Genomic DNA, 18,615 nt, shown 5'->3' with positions numbered 1-18,615 from the left:
CAGGATGTTGTAATTTGGATGAATGCTATTAAGAATCTATTACTCTCCTGAGTTACTCTCTGACCAAGTGTGATCTGTTTAATGAGTTTGTCCCAAGCAGGATATATTATTTACTTCACCACTTATCAGAAGAACAATTTTATTAATTTCTTTAAATTTTAATTCTTCTTTCAATTTGATTTAAATTATATATACTATATTATAAGTTACACGGTGTGTTAGTCCCTAATACAATATATATGCATACGGGGTCAGTAAATTCCATATGGGTTGAGAGCGAAGTTCGAATCCACATATGAAATTTTCTGACCCCATATATATCGTATTAGGTCACTAGCACACCGTGTAACGAATTTATCTTACCAAATATCTTCACATGCGGTATTTTGACTAACGGCCTATCAAAGTGATCAAGTCTTCCATTATTAGTATTAAGATATCCTACTAACATTTGTCTATACAAAAAACAAATGCCAACTATAGAAACTTTTTAGCTTTAAATTTGTTTTAGGAATTTATTTCAATCGTTCTTTACATGTATCAATTGCTTCGTCTGTTGAATCCTTTCAGATTTCTTCGTTTGTTTTGAAAGAGGGAAGTAACTCCGTTATGCCAACAATAACAACTTGTTAGCTTTAATTATGTTTTATTAACTTATTATTTACTTCTTACTAACCCCATATGGTAACTAACCATGTATGGTTGTTAACCCTATATTTTTTTAGGACACCCTAAATCAAATATACATAGTCACCACGTGTAGTCCTTTAACCAACTATATCTCTATAAATCTATAGGAGGTAAGATAATACACAAACTATAATATTATATATATTTTTCTAATATAAGGCTAAACAATGTCAGTGATTTTGCTGGCTGTTGTTACCTCATTAAAAGATAATTATATGGTTTTTAAGTAAAATAAAATCTTTTTTTATTTTTAAAATTAATATAACAAAATTTTTATATTAGATGATTTTGATTTAACTATTTCTATTTGATTAATCTGAGAATCATGTAAGGATGTACAAATCTGTTTTTATATAATTATATATATCTTTATTTTTTCTTGTGGCTGTTGTCATGTCAGTTTAAAAGAAGTTTATTTTAACAGTCAAATTTAAAATAAAGTAGAAACTATTTGGTCACGTATGGTGACTACTGGTCGAATATTGTTCAGACGTTTGGTCGAGTATGGTTTCGAATGAAAAAAATAGTTCAAGTACAGGTCGAAAATGGGATTAAGAAAGTTTCATACTGGTCGAGAATGGGTAAGACTGTTTCATACTGGTCGAGTAATAGTTTAGACTATTTGCAATGGCAAAGATAAGGATCAAGTACAAATCAGAACAGTCGAGTATGGTTAAGAATGGGGTCGAGCAATGTTGAGTAAAATTCAGACCAATTCAGACTGTTCGAGTAAAAATCAGTGCAGTCGAGTACAGATAGAGGTCATTTAAGACTTTTACTGGTTTGTAGTGATATTTTAACAAAAAACAAAGAATGTCTCCATAGTACACGGATGCCCCACAGGCTTTATCATTTTCTATGTTCACAGGACCGTACAATTTGGGTCAAAACTCATTGGCATTAAAATTAGAAAGATCATATCATAGGGAACATGTGTACTAAGTTTCAAGTTGATAGTCATCAAAAACTATTTGACCAAAAGTTTTAACCTGAAGCGGGACAGACGGACGCACAGACCGAAAAACATAATGTCTCTTGGTGGTGCATGAAAAACGAATGTTAACCTGTTCTTTTCGTGTATCCAAACCTATGCAATATTTCTTGTAGTGTCATCCTATAAAATGCTAACCAAGACAGGTTAGTTTTCTTATCATGCAAAGTGATAAAAGCGTTCAGTACCGTAGCTTCATTAAACTCTACTAAAAAAGAATGGAAAATAAACTCAGCATACTATCATGGAGCCCGAAAAAATAAACAGCACTGCACTCAAGTGTACTTTTTTCACTAATACCCTACTGGACTCAGATTTAAGATGGAACACTGGATCTGAACAGTCTCTGCTCTTACTCTTAAAATATCATTTTTTAAGTGTTTACCTTGCACAGGTACAGGTAGGGTCTCAAACTCGCAACATTTAATACTTTAGACTGAGACTATTATTATATAGCAGTCTCAGCTTAAGGCGTTGGTCCGGAGATCGTTCCAAAGGTGGAAATAAGTCAAAATGCCCAAATTGGACAAAAGTGCTAAAGATGTGAAGATCTGCTATGAGAAACCTCACAGCTGTATTCTTACTTGAGAATGATATCTGATTTGGAAAAGCAAAAAATAAAAACACAAACAAACGAAAACCAAAAACGTTTCAAACAAGTGTGACAAGACATCTCAAGGTACATTATGAATACATTGTTCCAAATAAATGCTATATAGTTGTGATCACTATGCGAATACAATATCAAATGTAGAATTCAATGCAACTTTAATTCAAACAAAATACATGTTTAAAAGGTAAAAATACAGCTTGTAAAATACAGAACTCTGACATAAATGTCAACAGTATAAAAAAATTTCTCCAAAATAATAACTATGATTAACATGCTTCAAAAATATCTAGGTCATCCGTCATAAAGACACACAACAAACAGTAGTAAAGGCACTAAATAACAATTAAGAAGCTTGCAAAGTATGTAAATGATGTACAAATCATTTAATATAATTCTTCTCCTTTACACAAAGATGACAGTAGATAGTCATACATGTTGCTATTTCAATTAATGCCCTCTTGTTTTAAATACTATTAAACATTCATTGGATATTTTACCATCCAGACTTCCGGACATTTGTAGCACCTGATCAAATAAAGTTTCAAGACTTTTAATCTTAAAAGATTGAGGACCCTCATTTCTGTGTCAATGTAATCACTTAATCACAATTTTTATATAATCCCATATTCATTAATTTTTTTTTTTCTATAAAAAAGAAGATGTGGCATGATTACCAATCAGACAACTCTCCACAATGACACAGAAATAAACAACTATAGGTCACCGTACGGCCTTCAATGAGCAAAGCCTATATCGCATAGTCATTATAAAAGGCCCCAAAATGACAATGTAAAACAACTTAAACGAAAAAACTAACGGCCTAATTTATGCTAAAAAATAAAGACAAGATAATCAAATAATTAAGAAATATTTGGTCTGATAATCAAATAATCACTATCAAAACAGCAAAGTAATCACATAATAAAAAAAATCCATGAGGAGGCTCAAGATTTGAGGGGGAAAAAAGTTATAGCTTGTTGGTTGGTGTGGGCCAAGGCTCCGTGTTGAAGGCCGTACATTGACCTATAATGGTTTCCTTTTTTTAAATTGTTATTTGGATGGAGAGTTGTCTCATTGGCACTCACACCACATCTTCCTATATCTATATATAAATCAAAGAGCTGAATAGCTCTGAGGGGAAAGACGGCCCTTGTTTCTATTTAATTTTTTTTTTTATTTTTTTTTGGGGGGGAGTATCTTTTGATAGTCTTCATATAAAGAATTAAAAAAAGAACAGCTAGAACATGTAGAAAGGTTGACAATATTGAAATCAATTGTGTAATGTAGTTTCGTTTCCTTAGTTTAGGATTCAATTTGGACCAATTGAAGATATCTGCATCTTCTAAATCTAAACATTCGATTAAAGATGATAGTTAATCATCTAAAATTCAACTGAATTCTGTCATTTAACAACAATTACAATATTTTTGGAAATCTTAATTGTGTACCACTGAACTGCAGGCTAGGGCCATTTTCCATTTTCTGTGACAGCACTCGAAGATTTTAATTTTTTTTCTTAAGAAAGTTTGGACTGAAAAATCTATTCAGTTTTAAATTTCCATTGATAAAGTTCCCAGTTACCACTCTCATCACAGGGATACAGGTACTAATAAAAACACAATATGATTGATGTAAACTGTGTGAAGCTTGTTTCCAAATCCTACATTTTGAAATATTTGTAAATTTGTAAAATGACCTACAAATTAAAGTATTGCATGTTGATGTTTGAATCATCTACAGCAAACATTATTATGTTTAAATTTAACAAATACCAATTTTTAATTAGTGCACGATCTCTGAGATTGATTTAAATAACCAGTGAAGGATATCCCTGCTTTTGCGTAGTGTGGCATTCCAACAATGACGTCACTATACAATACAATGTAGGTTGGGTATATTTAGAATATCTCGGCATACTGATTTTTCCGGATTGTAAAAGAAACGTAAATAGTGTAAAGGAGAGCTCAAGATACGATAATTTGGAGAGAAACAGAAGGGAAATGTGTAAAAAAAGTGTTTAAAGTCAATTTATTCATTTGTGTGTCTCCCTCTCATCAATCTCAGTAAGATTTGTTGAGGGGTTTTCCAAACTATAAAAACAAAATGAATGATGTGAGGGAATGTCACTCTGGTCAACCCCATAAGGGATTGACGGCTTGAAGCCGTCTTTTCCCAAAAACTGTACTTCTGTACCAAAATGTAATCAATGAAATTAAGATATGAGTATAGGACAATGCAGTTGTATGAGTATTTCTAATAGTAATTTTTCATTATAGCTTTTTATAGCTTTTCTTAAATATCAATAAAAATAATGATGTCTTACAGTTTAAAAATCTGTTATCTCACTACAGCTAGGGTTCAGCTGAGACTTCTTAGAGTAACAATATATTATGTCTCAGGTCAGGGTTCAATTAATTACAGTAAGTATACAAATTATCATCGTATCAATGTTTTTAGCACCAGGGTTCCGTGGTACTATCAACATATCTGTTATAATAGAATTCTAATACTGTAAATTCATTATTTTTTTATTGGATACCATTTTTTGTGCATTTTCTGGGTATAGAAGAGGGACGAAAGATACCAGAGGGATTGTCAAACTCATAGACAGGTAAACCATGAATTAAAATAATATCCAAGGAATAATATTATTTCCATAGGCTTGCGAGTATGCAGACTTTGGCTAAACCATGAAAGTAAATATCTATGAAACTGCAAGTTTTCCTCAATCCACGAAAATTGGTAGAAAATAAAATAAATGAATCCACTGTGTTATAAGTCATAAATAGAGTCAATTGTACATGTATAAATACATGTAATACAATCAGTGGCAATCGTGCTGTATGAGCCATCCATATCAGTCATATTTACCAAGGCTTTATCAAATTTATCTATATATATATCTATATATATATTATGTTATTGATATTAGTTCATGTGATGTTTGCAAAGGATTTATCAAACCACCTAATCTGTATAATGTGATGTGAAAAGCATCTAGTACATTTATATATTATACAGTGCAGAGCTCTTTGGCTTATATTGGTGTCTTGTGTTGATACAGTGTGTAATATTGAAAAAGCTATCTGAAATTCTCTATATATTAGCAGTATAATTTAAAGGAAATAATGCTATTTTTATACTATGGATTCATTATTATCCGTTGGATACCAATTTTTGTAGGTTTCGTGGATACAGGTAAACCACGAGTTCAAATGTTCAACGAATAAAATACATTCAATAGGCTTTGTATACAGAGATTGGCAAAACCACGAAATCAAATATCCATGAGTATGAAATTTTCAGCAATCGACGAAAATTAATACCCACAAAAATAAATGAATCCACAGTAATCCCATGCACGGTGGTATTAGAAAATGCAGATGTGAACACTGTGACATCTATCTTAAAGATGTTCACTATTCTGTTTTAAAATAACAAGCTTTTTAAAAACTGTACGTAATACATTGATTGTACCTAAAAAAGGAGGAAATTTTTTTAGGGTCAGTGTGCTTGTTTTCGAGATATGTACACATGTAAGTCATTGAAAATTTGGTTGGAAATAATTCTCTGTAGACTCTTCATATTTTTAAAATTGGCACCCTTTTTCTTTAAAAAATTAGGAAAATATAACATAATTTTATAGCATTTTCAAATAAGGCTTATTAAACTATACATAATTAAATTATGAAAAGAAAAAAAAAACAGGGAATAGTGAGGAATATTTTAAAATGGCACAACATGGATAAAACCAGAGGATTCTGAATAACCGGCAAAAATTCTAAAACAAAAGGAGCAAATGTGACTGTCATCTTCAAAAATATTAACTTACAGAGACATAATACAATGTACATATAGCACCAAATATGAATGAAACAAGACGTAAATGTCAACAAGACGGCAACTGAACAATACAGGTTAACAAATCTTCACAACGTTTGAGCTCTCATACAACATATAAAGCTTTAACTCAATCTGGATGGATACAATTTACCTACCAAGTATTTCTAATGCCAGCACTAAAATTTCAACAGAAAACGAAAAGTGACTATAAGAAGGGGTACAGGCCCATATCGACATAATAAAAATAATACTAGCAGCAAGGGGTTACTAAAATTATTATTGGTTCGAAACAAGTCTAAAATATTGCTAACAAAATATCTGACTTTACTTATTCGATTTGCATTGATCTTTAATATTTCTTCAAGAATCTTGATCAGAGGAAGATCAAACGTGCATATTAAATTAATCAAAACGACATTGATGAAAACAATATGTTAAACACAATACTATATAAATTTTTTGTAATGGTGAGAAAATACATAAATAAAAACATTCAAAAGTTTATCCAAATGTTTGATCTTTTTTTTTTTAAATTTACGTGTTACGCACAAATCATAACTATATTCTTGTGTACTGGTGTGCTGTCGTAAATGAATGGGAGTTGTCTGTTATATTTCTGTGGTTTACATGTTGTAATGTATTACTATACTATGTGCAATATTACTTGTGACATTATCTTATTAATGGTGGCCATAAAAAAGGTCACCTTGATGGCACTATATCTCCATCATTATACCTCCTGTTGCTTAACTAATACACAAGGTATAAATCAAAAACTAGTCAAGGATGAAGAGAAATCATAACTGCATTGAAGTGTTAAAATTATATAACTAACAGGTAAAGTGTCACAGGTAAAATATATGTGTTTGTCAAATTTAATTACTGTGAAAAGAACATTCTAAAATAAAACGAAATAATAAAACTACTTGAACATGTTGAAAACAAAGCTTCTTACTTTTTTTGTAAATTTTTTTTCATCACTGTTTGTTTTGATGTTATACCTTTTAAAAAATTCTATTAATTTTAGTTATTTTTTATATGTGATTTTTGGCAAGTGAATGATAAATGAATATCATCTTCTTATTTAATGCAAACTTTCACAACGCATGCCTTTTTCCGTTGAACATGTGTTTCTCAAATCAATTTTCTAAAATCAAAATTATTCATACCTATTGCATTTGACATTGTTTTACAAATGTTTAATATTATCTTTAGGACTTATGCTAACTAAAATTTAGGCAATTCATTATTTCTCTATTGAATAAATACATGTATATCCAAACTATTCATTACAGACAAAATTGATTTTTTATTGTCATATAAACAAATTACAATATAATCAAGTTATAGAGGTTTAGTATTTCTTTTATTTTTTGTTCTTGGTTAAGATTTTATTCATAAACAGAACAGGGACATTATTATGAGAAAGTTAACAATTTTCATAAAGATTATCTTTAAGTTGTTATGTTCTATTCTTTATAGGAATTGTAATCCACCATTTTCTATTTCTAAATTATGACCCCTAATTCATTGGTTTCTAATCATTACTTAATGAAGCATTTGAGTTTATTGTTTTCATCATAAGTTTTAATTTTATTCTCAAAAATATTCTTATTTTTTTCTAAAAATTCATTTTTAATCAACATGATCAAGGTCTTTAAAGAATCTAGTTCATTCAAGTCCCTGCAATTATTTACTGTATCGAAAAGGCCTTAGTGGAGTGAATATGTATCATGCATATGCCAGTCCTGCAGTTTCTACAATATAATACACAGAACAAAAAGAGGTTTGATTGATAACCATAAAAATGTCACAATCTATATAGAAGTATACTTTTTTTCTGGAGATAATTTTGCCCGTTAACTGACGAAATAAGCCAAACTGAAGATAACATATTAGTTAAGTTTACAGTTGTTTAAAAAAACAAGACATTTTTTTCTTTTAATAAGACTTACTTTATTCAGTGATAAGAACATTTTTTTTTATTATGATTAGCATTTATCAAAATTAGATTGTAACTAGGTAAGCCATTTGGAGATTTGAAAAATATAAAAGGTAAACAAAGATTGTTTATTCCTATACCATATACTTATATTTGTAGTTTTCCTGAATATCATAATCGAGATACCAGATTGTACAACTTTGTTAACAAAATTTATTGTAAAAGGATTGATATTGATACTGATAATCTAATTTGTTGCAACTAATTTGTTGCTTGTCAAATTATTTGTTTCATGGTTATAATTGTTAATAATTCATTTAATAATACAAACGAACTATTGAATACCATGTACATCAAATTTTGTTTTACTGAAAAAAATAATTATTTTAAGGATTCTGTTTTCAAATGCTAGTCAATAACTAATCTTTGAATTTTTGTCATTTCTACTCAAGACTCTTTCCATGAATAGATTTAAAGAATACATGGAATAAGAAGCAAAAAAATAAAAAGATAAAAAATAAAAAATGACATAAAAAAATATAAACATTAGATAAAAAGGAAAACATATAAATTTAAAGACAGAAAAATCAACAAATGATATGAATTAACAAAGACTATAACAACATTCTAATCCACATTTTCAAGAAAAGGTGTAATGGCAATTTGAGAAGAAACCTGAGTAACATGTACAGGTAAATTTGAATAAAACATTCAAAGTGAAAACTTCAACCTTGACTGATTTTAACAGGCAACATAATTAGATTAAACATCAAACTATGTTTAATGACCCCAATAAATGGCCAAATCTGAAGATTGATTACCCCAATAAAAGGCCACCATTCAATGGTGACCATACAAGAGGGTGGACATAACTAAGAGAAAGTCACAGGTATGTATGTATGTCTTTGTTCGTTGTCTTCTTGCGTTTTTTTGTATAGTATTCCTGTCACGACAATGTTGTCATTTTAGCGGTATTTTTTTTAACACTGCTATATAAGCCGAAGATATTGCTAGCCATAAACCCAGATTCAACCAATCATTTCTTTTTTAAAATGTACTGTGTGAAGTCACGAATATGGCAGTTGATATCACATAGTCCGTTTCATGAATGTGACCTACCGAATTAGACTATTTACCGGATTTGTTATCACAGAAGCACCACGACGGGTGCCACATGTGGAGCAGGATCTGCTTACCCTTCCAGAGCACCTGAGATCACCCCTAATTTTTGGTTGGGTTCGTGTTGCTTATTCTTTAGTTTTCTATGTTGTGTCATGTGTACTATTGTTTGTCTTTCATTTTTAGCCATGGCGTTGTCAGTTTGTTTTCGATTTATGAGTTTGACTGTCCCTCTTATATCTTTCGTCCCTCTTTTATGTGTACGTTGGCGTTATTGTTTGTAGCAGCTAATTGTTTCTGTTGTTGAGTTGTTTTCCTCATACAGTTGAGGCATTTCCCTCGGTTTTGATTTGAGACCTGGATTTGATTTCGCTTAATCGATTTATATTTAAAAAAAAAAGGAAGATGTGGTATGATCGCCAATGAGACAACTCTCCAAAAGAGACCACAATGACACAGATATTAACAACTATAGTTTACCGTACTATGTTTCTTGTGTGTTTTTTTTTAATTCTATTGTATCAGGTGTTAACATGGATGATCAGATAGAAAAAAAAAGGATTATTTTAGGTTTGGAGGACCATTTGCCTATATAAAAAGTTCGTTATCAAAGGAATTGCGTATTTTTTCAGAATAAACAATGTGACAACAAAACAGTTTCGGTGGTTTATTCTCTTGGTTACTTCTTCTTCAAGTTGTACACGTTTCCCAAAAGGGTTTATCATTTAGTTGACGACAGACTATGAAGCCAAAATGAAAAAGAAAAAAAACAATATGCCATTTTCAAAAAAAAAAAGGAAGATAAGAATACGTGCAGCAGAACCTATTTTCAAGTCAAAATTTGGTACATAAAAGACGAATGTGTCTGAGGACATTAATGTTCCGTCTCGAGCTTGATTGTAGATACGCAAACAAACTCTTTAAGAGCATTTGACGTAGCTTATAATTAGAGTGGGGAACAAAGTGTACGTAATTGCACGCCTCTAGTGACAAAACGTGCGTTGTTAGTTACGCAAGTTATCCACACTATTCCAAGATAGGAAAAATGGGTACATGAAAGTGAAACGACTTACTGCGGTCTATCGTGAATCCATTCAAGTATTTCTATGCTATCTAAAAACTTCAAATAAATTATCAGAATGACTCCAATAAGAAATTTTCGTATTAGTTAGTCTGACTCTTTTACCGCTTTGTTTTTGTTTTTGTTTTTTTCGTGAAGACATTCAGCATTGGAGGAGCTAATACACAATACCGTGAATACGACTCGTGTTTAACAGAAAGTAAAAACGCCTAAACAAAAACATTTGACCAAATAAGCAAACAAACAAGTGACAATCCCTGTCATTTTTCAAAGCTGCAAAAGTCTCGCCGTAAGTAAACATTACATACAGAATCTTAGACCTTAATATTTAACTTTTCCAACACACCACTAGAGACCAAACCAATATGGGAAAATGTTCATTTTCAACTCCGCAATATATGAAAAGGTATAAATTTTTAATATCTTAATATATGATAAGGGTGGGGTAACCGAATCCCTGTGGCACCCCTATCAATTACGTATTGAGGAAAACATTAAACTATAAAATTGGCTAAATTCGATGAGAAAATTGCCTTTCATTAGTACTAATGACTTATAAATAATAGGGGGTCACGGATTATTTTCCTGAAAAAAACCCACAAAAAATGTTAACTATACTTTACGACAGGTAATTTTTTGAAAGTTCAAACTTTCAAGTTTTAGGTATTTTATTGTACACTAGATATATTTTGTAAGCATCATAATGAATGGAATTATTTTTATAGCATTACATCCGTACATTTATACTTTTTTTACGGCCGTACATTTATAGCATTTTTTACGCCTATACATTTAAAGCATATCACTATAGAAAAAGCTTAATAATTACACTCTACCATGCTAAGGCAGAACACTGAAGATCTGTGCTAGGGGAAGTTATATCAAAAACTCCGATCTATTTTGTTTTGCTGAAATTCATATGTGGGTTCTTCTTTTGACTTCATAACAGCCATACAAATTATCTCAAGATAATATGCAGATGCAGTTTTCTATTGATTTAAGTTGTACATGTTGATAAAATTTTAACAAATAATGGTCCAAGAATTTTTCCTTTGTTATTGAAACTCAAGCAAACATTGTAACATGCTTTTTTTTGTGTATCTAAAGAAAATGAAAAGCGAGCGAGACAGGAAATTTTCGAATAAAATTGCAGAGTTGTGTGAACCTGGCAAACATAATTGGTTTTGTACGCCATACCTAAAAAAGCGCTGAAAATGGCGAGGATGAAAAGATGCAGATAATTATTATTTATTTTCAAATACACAGACGCAGAAATAGGGAGTTTTATTTTTTTAGAAAAGTCATGTCTACGCAATGAAAATAATATAACCGAGGTTTAAAACATTAAGAACCAATATAAATAGATTACGCTTGAGAATTTGTAATAATTTGGAAAATGTGTTGTACACACTCACGATTTTTGTTTTGACACTGTACGGTTGGTATAAAAGCGGTATGGAGTAGAATTTGTGGTGACATTTATGTTTTTCGCTAAAAGTTAAAAATCCAGGAGATATCGATTGAAAACTAGCACGGTTGCTAAGCCTTTCTTTGCACCATTAATGCATTCGACGTTTGTTTTTAAATCGCATTTCGATTTTATTTTAAATTCTGTGGACCAACGAATTAGCAAATCTTGATAAAGTAAAAATATCTGCCGATCTTATGATTTTCCTGATATGTCCTTTGTATTTTTGACGTATTGTGCTGTTAAATGTAAACAGCGTGTTTCGGAAAAACGTAAACGGTTACCACCTTTTTTTTTATTTTATTTTCTAATGTATTTTTACAAATTGAATTCACATGTAAAATTAAAAAAAAATATATGAGAAGTTAATTACGTACACTTAAAGGCATTACTCTAGAACAGTAAGTGACAATCAAATATAAAGTGTCCAAATGTGAACTTTGTGTGTGTTTTGATTCATAGCACTATAATAGTTTACATGAGACTAACTTTAGTTAGTGTAATCAATTACAAAAATTAGCAATTTACCAAGTTATAAAAGGGCAAAAATATAGAACAGATATTGACACACTGCTTAAGCTCAAGGTCTGTCTGCAAGTTTGGTTTTAGCATTGTATATGAGTTTGCAAACATTTTCATTAGGTGAATTTAAGCAAGAGTGCGGAAACGAAAGAATTTGCAATTTCCAAGTTATAAAGGGGAATAACTTTAGAACGGTAAGTTTTTCACTGCCCAAATTTGAGCTATGTCTGCGAGTTTCATAAAATTTGGATGAGGAAATTGTTAGTTTAAAAAAGTGCGGAAACAAAAATGTGACGGACTGAAAGACAGACGGACGGTCAAGGCTAACACTTAATAAACCCTTCGACTACCGGCGAGACATGAGAATGTGCTAGAAGGAAAATGATATTTTCGTATTCAAAATATGAATGATCGAATTTTCTAAAAATCCCAAATCGAATTAAAAAAATAAGAAAATGGGGTCATCGTTTTCGTTTTCTACCTTAAATGAGAAAACGTATATTTTTTTTTTAATTTTCATATTCACAAATTAATATGCTTACATAAATTGAGCATTAAGCTAGACACTTTCATTTATTAAGACACCAATTTTTACTACAGCCAAAATGATATTATAACTTATCTGTACAAAAAATGAACATTTATTCTCGCTTTACTACTACTAAATGCATGTAGGTCATGTTTATGAAAAATAAAAGAGTTATTTGTCTTACCTCTTTCAGTATTCTTGTTTATCTGTGTCTGCATCACGGACATGGTCTTATTCTCCTGTTTCTCCAGGGCTTCCATCTTACTGATGATACCAGCTGTTGTCGAAATATGATTCTGTTCAAGTCTTGAAAATTGTTTCCTCGTATTGCTTTCCAGTTCTTCAAGTCTTACTAATTGTTTACTAGTATTAGTTTCCAGTTCTGCAAGTCTTACTAATTGTTTACTAGTATTAGTTTCCAGTTCTCCAAGTCTTACTAATTGTTTACTTGTATTAGTTCCCAGTTCTTCAAGTCCTACTAGTTGTTTACTAGTATTAGTTTCCAGTTCTCCAAGTCTCAATAATTGCTTAGAATTATTCGTTTGTTTTTCTGTAAGCTTCATCAATTGGTTTCTGGAGCCAGTGGTATTTAATGCACTCAGTGCTGTTTGTTGTTCTATCGTAGTATTAAATAAGGCAAGGTAATCTAGTCTATGTACACGTTCGTTTACAGTTAGAGAGTGTACTTGAGCAGAAACAGCCGTAAATTGTTGTTGCAAAGTTTGAATTTCCTGCAGTGGTTTGCTGTTTCCAAGTTGTTTCAAAGTATTAACATCGTTGCTTATTTCACTGGTTTTGTTTTGTATTGTCAGAAAATGGCTTTTTAACAAATAGAATTTATTATTATTCATAGACTGCATCTGAATGTATTTATTTTCTAAATCCATGTATTTGCGATCTAAATCCGTATACTTGGCATCTAAATCCGTATGTTTGCGATCTAAATCCGTCAATTTTCTCTCAAGATCAATGTACTTCTGTTCTAAAGTTTCATTTGCCTGGCTAGGAACACTTTGATTTTCGCATCGTATAAATTTCTGATCGAGAGCATCAAACTTGTGTTCCAGTTGGGAGGTTAGTACTGCAAAAGCATTGTCGATGTAGCGACGTAATTGATCTTCCAATTATCTCGTCTTGGTCTCGCCAAAAAGTTCTGAGGCCGTCATATATTGATTCGATGTTCCTGATAGACCATTGGTACTTTGTGTCTTATCCAATAGAAATCCATGAGCAGAAAGGAACACAAGAAAAAAAGGAAAGCACCTCGTCGCCATACTGGTTTGTAAAATGAGTAAAGTAAGGTTTAATTTCTCGTTTATTGATTTTGTGATAAAAGAATATTTATAAAAATATATCTACTAGTATGTTTGTATTATAACATAATTTTATTTGTTGATAAACTAAATACAAATGTACCGTGTACTGATTTAATACAGACCAAATGATGCCTGAACAATATAGTAAACAATACGCTGAATGAACGGTGCACAAGGTCTGTGTTTCTGCCTTCTTTCTGAGTGGCGCCACTATGACATCTGATATTATTCTGAGTTGCTAAAGTTTAATTCATCTGAGTGATATTTATTTACATCTTCATAATTATTTTATTAATTTTAGTATTTTTCTTCATAAATCTTTGTGGCGTAAAACTATGCAAAATCATTCAAAATAATTTCTCCGTGTCAACCAATCAGAGATCTCTAATAAGTTACCGGAAACTTTTATAGCTCGCGTAGTGATTGCCTTCGGGAGATTATTCCTAACTCAGATTCTCAGGTGTGTAGACTTTGATGGAAACTAGTGTCCTAGAAGTTGCACTTATAGGTCTTAATATAGAAGATACTAAGGTATTGGATCCAGCCATTAGTTTGTATTGTAAGCAGACACAGAATAAAACACATATAAACTGGTGGAATAAACAAAAACAAAACATATCATATAAAACTTAAACTATACGATATATAGGTATACCTGTATGTACTAACTTTCTTGAACGAAAGCATGTGCCAGAACCTAAATTATGATTATAAGTATAAGAAATGGTGTCGAGGTGCTTTCTTCTGTATGCATGCATACAAAATCCTAATAAAGGTCTATGGACAATACCCAACTTCGTTTTATACTTAAGGAATGACTGCAATATTTTTTCTGTCTATGAAGAAATATTCCAACTTCGTTTTATACTTAAGGAATGTTATTTCGAATAGACAGGGAAAATATTACGGTTATTTCTTATAATTTGATTCTGAATTCAATTTTAAACCGGCGCAAATCATGAAAAACCCTGAGGACGTCGTGGTCACATGACAAAATTGTGTTTATGATATGATAAACAAAACGACGTCAGCCAATCAGAAGACGCGTTGCATCCAAAATTAAATTTAATATTAAATGAGGAAATTGCCTACCCAGTTGCCCATGACCATGGACCATGGAGTATCTTACTATCAGAAAATTGATATTCCACAAAAGTTAAACAAACATAAATATAAGTCAACACCAGATTAAAATGCTGTCATGATGTTTTGGGTCGGAAATATGTGCGAGGCGACTGCTATGCGTAACGCATTGTGTAAATAGGGGCGCGTGTCTTAGATGTTATGGCAGAAATATATGCCAGGCGATTGGTATGCGTTATGCATTGTGTGAATTGAACTGCGTGTCATAGGTGTTTTGGGCGGAAATATATGCCAGGCGACTGGTATGCGTAATGCATTGTGTAAATAGGGGTGCGTGTCATAGATGTTATGGGGCGTAACATATGCCAGACGACTGGTATGCGTAATGCATTGTGTAAATAGGAGTGCGTGTCATAGATGTTATGGGGCGGACATATATGTCAGGCAACAGGTATGCGTTATACATTGTGTAAGTAAGGGAGCTTATCATTGATGTTATGATGCGAAAATATATGCCAGGCGACTGTAATGCGTTATACATTGTGTAAATAGGGGCGCATATCATAGATGTTTTGGGGCGAAAATGTATGCTAGGCGACTGGTATGCGTTATGCATTGTGTTCATAGCGGTATAAAGGGAGCAATACACAGTTAGGAAAATAACTTAAAATTGACAGACATCAATTTAAACCACCCTCTTTTACTTCCTGTCTAATAAACTATGCTTACTATTTGTGTAATGCACGTGTATATTTCTGGAAGGACAATCTTCCATAGATTTTATTTTCAATAGTTATGAAGGTGAAATATAATCTCTTTTTTGCGTAACCATGGCAACAATCTCCACTTATTTTATACAAATGTTGCAAAAAGGGGGGAGGGGGTGAATATGTCACAAAGGACTACAATAATGTCTGGACCTATAGGCGGTACGGATAGGAAATACGACTGTCAAACAGTAAAATGGCCTAAAAAACATGCTAAAACAATATAAATGTTCATATAAACCCTCTTCGGAGGCTATATTATTCTTCAACTATCAAAAAATGAATTTTATTGTACAAAAATCTTTTATATTTAAAAAAATTCAACACAAACTATGCTATCAACAAAATGTTTGTATATCTACATTTCTTGACAAATTTGAAGTTTACAGTATATCTCAATATATAAAGATACATGTATTTAGATCTTCATCAGCACCTCATAAGGAACATTTATTCCATGTTTGCTTTCATTCCATTCAGAGCTCCTCGATACGAAGCACTTGCTTGTATTTTATGTAGGGTATCAGTCTCTGCTGGTGGCCATCTTGAATTCTCAAATCTCGATCAGACGGAGAACAAATGTGCAAGTTGAAAGAAGAAAAAGAAATATTTTATAATTCAGTACATATCATCATTTACTTTCGAAATAAGATTCATTAAATACAAAATTAATCATTACATAGAAATTATTTGGTTGTTGACATCACAGATTATCATTCAAAATAAATATACACAATCATGTACTTTGGAGCATACTGTAATCTCATTACTATCATCTATAAAAATAATTTGTTCAAAGCTAGATTATATGTACTCATTTTATTTTGATTATTGTTAATTTTGAGTACACGCCATTAAAAAGATACCAAGACCCAGAAGCATACAACCAGACTTGATCATTCGGCTTTAACTGCTGCGTGATTATCACTGCACCAGTATGTATGTAATTATTACTATTTTGGCTGATGTATGTATATGAAATATAATTCCCATTCAGACTAATACGGTAGTACGCACCACTTGTTTGAGACATCACTGAAGCTGATATCATGTACAGTCCTTCCTGTTCACATGTAAACCTTCCTGTGGTCTTGTATGTGGCCAGGTTGGTGATACCAACACTAAACTTTACATCATCGAATTTCAATATGGCGTTGCTTATCATTCCTTGAAACGATGGATGCGCAGTCATGGCAACTGAAATAGTTGAAAAATAAATTGAATTAGATCTACCAAATTGAACAGGTTTTAAGTAAAATTGTTATAAATCTTGTGTTTTATTTCATATACCTATGTGTTATAACGGATGATGAAAAAAACACGGATATGATGCAATAGTTTTGAAGTTATTTTCCTGTAAAAAGTGCCTAATATTACTAGAAGAATTACGTCATATATTTCGATTGAAACTGTGAAAACAAAACCCTTTCGGTGGTTTATTCTAATTGTTATTTCTCATATTCAAGTGGCATCTCATTTTTACGCGTGTTTATCATTCAGTTGATGAAAGACTAAGACTATAGGCCGAAATGGAGTGATGCCGTTTTCAAAACTAAAACAAGTACAGACAGCAGAGACATTTTTATTCAAAAATATTTGGTAAAAAGATACAAGAAGAAAACCATAATTCTGATTTTAAAATTTGAATAAAAGTTTGTCTAAAAACACCTTCACGAAATTCAAATAAGAAAAATGAATTATCGTATTTGTTTTGTTCGTTATATGACAAAAGTAATAATTTTTTGCAATATTTTATGTGCTCAAATTAGTATGCTTAGATAATTTTACCGTTTTCTTTTGACTCTTACATCTAAGACACAAAATAAATCAGCATTTAACTAAGCCAAATTGATATCCCAACTTTGGTGTACAAATACTAAACATCCGTTCTCGTCGCTGTCCAGCTAGTACTAAAATGTAAGTAGGGCATTTTGATGAAAAAATAAAAGTTTCTCTAGTCTTACCTCTTTCAGCATTCTTGTTTATCTGATTCTGCATTACAGACATGGTCTTATTCTCCTGATTCTCCATTGCATCAATCTTACTGATGATACCAGCTGTTGTCGAATTGTGGTTCTGTTCAAGTCTCAATAATTGTTTATCCGTATTGCTTTCCAGTTCTACAAGTCTCAATAATTGCTTAGAATTATTCGTTTCTAGTTCCCGAAGCTTCATTAACTGGTCCCCCGAGGTGGTATTTAAAACACTCAATGTTGTTTTTTGTTTTATAGTAATATTATATAAGGCAAGAAAATCTTGACTCCGTGCACGCTCGTTTACAGTTAGAGAGTGTGTTTGAGCAGAAACTGACTTTAATTCCTGTTGCAAAGTTTGAATTTCCTGCAATGGTTTGATGTTTCCAAGTTGTTTCAAGATATAAACGTCATTGCTAATTTCCCTAGTCTTATTTTGTACTGACAAAAGTTGACTTTTCATTAAATTGAATTCATTATTCACTGACTGCAATTGATTATATTTGCGTTCTAAATCCGCATATTTGCTTGCAAGATCAGTGTACTTTTGTTCTAAAGATTCATATGCTTGGCGAGGAACGCTTTGATTTTCACACTTTATAAATTTCTGATCGAGAGTAACAAACTTTAGTTCCAGTTGAGATGTTAGTACAGCAAGAGCGTTATCAACATAGCCAC

Source organism: Mytilus galloprovincialis, chromosome 5 (assembly GCF_965363235.1).
Source record: "Mytilus galloprovincialis chromosome 5, xbMytGall1.hap1.1, whole genome shotgun sequence".
Classification (NCBI taxonomy): domain Eukaryota; kingdom Metazoa; phylum Mollusca; class Bivalvia; order Mytilida; family Mytilidae; genus Mytilus; species Mytilus galloprovincialis.
The sequence above is the reverse complement of the archived record's forward strand: the minus strand, read 5'-3'. Positions refer to the sequence as shown.